The following is a 3,974-nucleotide window of genomic DNA, read 5'->3' as shown; positions in this document are numbered from 1 at the left end:
TATATTTATGATCCACGTCAAGTATTCAGTTTCGGCGGCATTTTCTCAGTTTTTCCAAAGGTCTTCTCAACAGGGCTCTATAAATAAAGAACTACGGCAGATCGGTAATATACAATGCAGCCGAACCGTGTATTACAATGCCGTTATGTGATGACTTTCAAAGAGAAAAGCAAGAGCGCTCGGAATTAAGTATTATTTTATTCTTTTAAAATGTTTTCCGGATTTCACATCATATAAACACCAAATCCCAGCATCCATTGCGGCTAAAACATCCAATAAGCGATCTTAAAACCATAGCTGAGGATCTTGGGTAATCGCTCGAAATGCCTACGTCTGTTTCCGGTTATTTTTATTTTGAAATTCAGTTCCTGACGGACGCCAAAAAAGCCAGAGATTATGGAATTAAACCAATAAATAAAAGCAAGGATAATTGTGTGTTATTGGTGAGTAAATAACAGTGTGTTATTTTGAAAAGAATAACAAATTAGAAGGAAAAAAAGATTTAAAAAATACAGATTTCAGTATCCTGAGGCTCTGAGCCCCATTTATTTTCCTCACAGACGGCAACAAAAGTCCGAAATTATACGATTTCAAATAAAAGCAATAACTGTGGCTTGATATTGAGTAAGAACATGTTTTTATGAACCACACAGCTTCCGGTCTTCCTCGACTTGACCGGAGAAAAAGACGTGCTGCAGGCAGTAGAAATACATTGCTTTTAAAATCGTGCTGTGCAACACGAAAAAAAGGGGCAAATCGTGTTGGTGAACACGAATCAATAGATTAAAAATCGTGTTGGTGAACACGAAATGCCGTGAGACTGGGTTGCTGATTGATAGCCTCTAACATCTCCCCTTTTGACACATGGTCCAACCCATGTGTCAACTTAGCAAAATGAGGGAAGAAATGTCTTGGGAGACATGGATTGGAATTTGGACCAACCCAGATGCTGGAGGTTGGGTCAAAAGCAGCCCCAACAGCCTTCCACTGAGCTTTCTCAACTGGCTGCATGGAAGTCAGTGACGACATTTTGTCAGTGAAGGAGGAGACAGGGATTTTAACAAATGAGTGTGCGTGAGGTGCGAGAGGAATCAGAGCAGCTGCCTTTGCGGCTGAGTCAGCAGTTAAATTAGCGGACCCAATTTCTTAGGGAAACTGGGTCTGTACTGCTTGCGTGTGCGGCACATTTACAGACTGCAACTTCAGATGGGAGCAGAATGGCGTCTAGTAAGCCTGCAACCAGTACATGGTTAAGTACTGGTTTGCCATCAGATTTGAGAAATTGTCTACACTTCCAAATAGCCCCAAAATCGTGTACTACCCCAAAAGCATAGCGTGAGTCAGTGTAAATAGTCACGGTTTTGCCTTCTGCAAACGTGCAGTGCACATTCAGGCTTCAGTTAGTGCGATGATCTCTGCTGCTTGTGCTGAGAGGTGACATGGAAGTGGTCCAGAACGGAGTACAGCAGAATCTAAAACAACAGAAAAACCCACCCGATTAGTGCCCCCTTGGTCGCGAGAGGCAGACCCATCAACATACAAAATGAGGTCAGCGTTGGTCAGAGGAACGTCTTTTAAGTCCGGTCAAGGTGTGCACACCATGAGAAGTTCGTCAACACAGTCGTGTTCGTCACCTCACATTAACTCACTCAGATGTTCTTTATGCTATAAACAACCAAATGTGTGTTTCGTGATAGCATTCTACACGAGGATGAAAAATTAAAGAAAAGAAAACTAAGTTTAATATTTCTAAATGAGTGATCTGTACGTCTAAAAACGAATTCAGGCGACCTTTCACCTCCACTTAATTAAATGCACTGGTTGCAAGATAAAAATGTGAGTTAATTGATTTTAGACAAACATTTTAAGTTGCAACATTAATTTATAAGTTGTGTTGACGTAATAATGTTGGTAATTACATCAACTTAATATTGTGTCATTTGAACTCTGATTTCTGCATTAATTGACTTCAAACTAAATTCAAGTTGAAGTAAGTAATACAATTGGCTTGATAACTTAATTGTTCTACACCTTGAGTTAAGGATTTCAAGTCCACTCCCACTTAAGATGCCTGGACAAGTTCCCACAGTTAAGACAAATAGAAATATACAAAGGACATTTTAAGGTGAGTGTCATCTTTTGTCATTCGAATACAACTTGAAATTCAAACTCTCCTGATTGAAACATCATGTGTTGAAATAAACAACTGCAGTTCAAAAATAAAAAGTGAATTGCCTAATATTTTTGTTGTGGAATCAATTAATTTCTTTCTTTAAAGGCAAAAACATGAATAAGCTAAGAGAAAAACCCTATTGAATACAATATTATTTGGAGCAACTTAATTTACAAATGGCTGTCAACTTAAAAACATGTGTTCATGTTCAACATGTGGTAATTAAGTATACACAACTTAAGATTACATTTAAATCCTACGGTAAAACAAGTTGGAACTTTTGGAGTAATCAACTTAATAACTTGTGTTTATGCTACCAATTATTAAGTAACTGGTAATTGAAAACACCTCTGATTGTAGAGGAAAAACCTTTTCCCCTAACTCAAATAACTTTGTTGCTTTAACAAAATGTCATTAGAAGTTGTCTTAACTCAATAACCATCGATGCAACCTATTGCCTTGATTTTATTTGTTAAGCCAAGCATTTGTTTTTAGAGTGTACGTAGACTGGGCCTCCCATATAACCTGGCTGAGCCGATATAAAAACAATCAGCCAAATAACTTTTCAATACATTATTGATTACTATTATTTTAGGTACTTTTAGGTTGGCAGTGAACATAAGTCAGAGGTACATGGTGTACTTTTCCTCCACTACATGTATTTAATACCTTTAGTTACTTCACAGATGTGGATGGATGATGTGAAATCTAATCAAGTGTTAAATCAGACTTTAGTTCCACCTGGAGTGAATCCACAAGCTACCCTGCAGTATACAAAGTCATTCAAACTAGCTGCACCTTTACCAGCTCTGAGAACACTTTCATGATCAATCATTATAAAACATATCATATATATTATTCTGAAATGGACCAATCTGCACAATGAATACTTTTACTGTCGCTACCTTCACTATATTTTGATGAGAATACTTTTCTACTTTTACTTGAGGAACATTTTGAATGCAGGACTTTTACTGTAAAACTCTGGTACTTCTACTTTTACTCAAGTACAAGATCTGAGTACTTATACTTTTACTCAAGTACAATATCTGAAGTACTTATTCCACCTCTGGTAGTGTATTAGTCTGAATTGTAGCTACAAAATCACGCAGAGCTACATAAAAATAGCCTCACAATGGTAACAAGTGGAAAATAATATTTACAAATGTGTACAATGGTTTGTAGGTAATTTTGACTACTCAAGACACCTGACTTATACAAAGGAAGACTGTGTTAATTCTACAACATGGGATTAAAGCAACATGTAGTTTTACTTGTATAATACTTCCATTTTGTATAAAAGACAGTTTGTTTTCATCTGTTTTCGAATAAACAAAGTATTGGCTTTCAGAATATTAAACTTGTAACGGCATAATTACAAGCAGAGAACGGACTAATGTAACATCACAGCAAGCATAACAACAGCCGTGTGTTATGAACACATACGCAAGTATGACATCATCTGTCGCTTAGTGACAGGTTTTGGCAGAGCAGCCAATGATGCAATACGCTTATCTGAAAGCGCTTTCCCCTCTCCTGAAATGACATGACTCAAAAATGTAACTGTTCTTTGTACATATTGTAGTTTTGACAAACTGGCCTTGTGACCAAGGAAATGGTATCAGCTAGTTGAGGTCATCAACTCTCTCTTTGAGTAAATCCTGGACAAATCTCCACTCGTCAGGAGGTTTTGTCTCTGATCTTTTTGACAGGAAACACTGGAGTGCGTACCGGAATCGTTACACGGAATAATGACCCCTTGTTTAAGCAGAGAGGTAAACACTGGCCGAATGCCATCAAC

Source organism: Gymnodraco acuticeps, unplaced genomic scaffold (assembly GCF_902827175.1).
Source record: "Gymnodraco acuticeps unplaced genomic scaffold, fGymAcu1.1, whole genome shotgun sequence".
Taxonomy (NCBI): Eukaryota; Metazoa; Chordata; class Actinopteri; order Perciformes; family Bathydraconidae; genus Gymnodraco; species Gymnodraco acuticeps.
The sequence above is the reverse complement of the archived record's forward strand: the minus strand, read 5'-3'. Positions refer to the sequence as shown.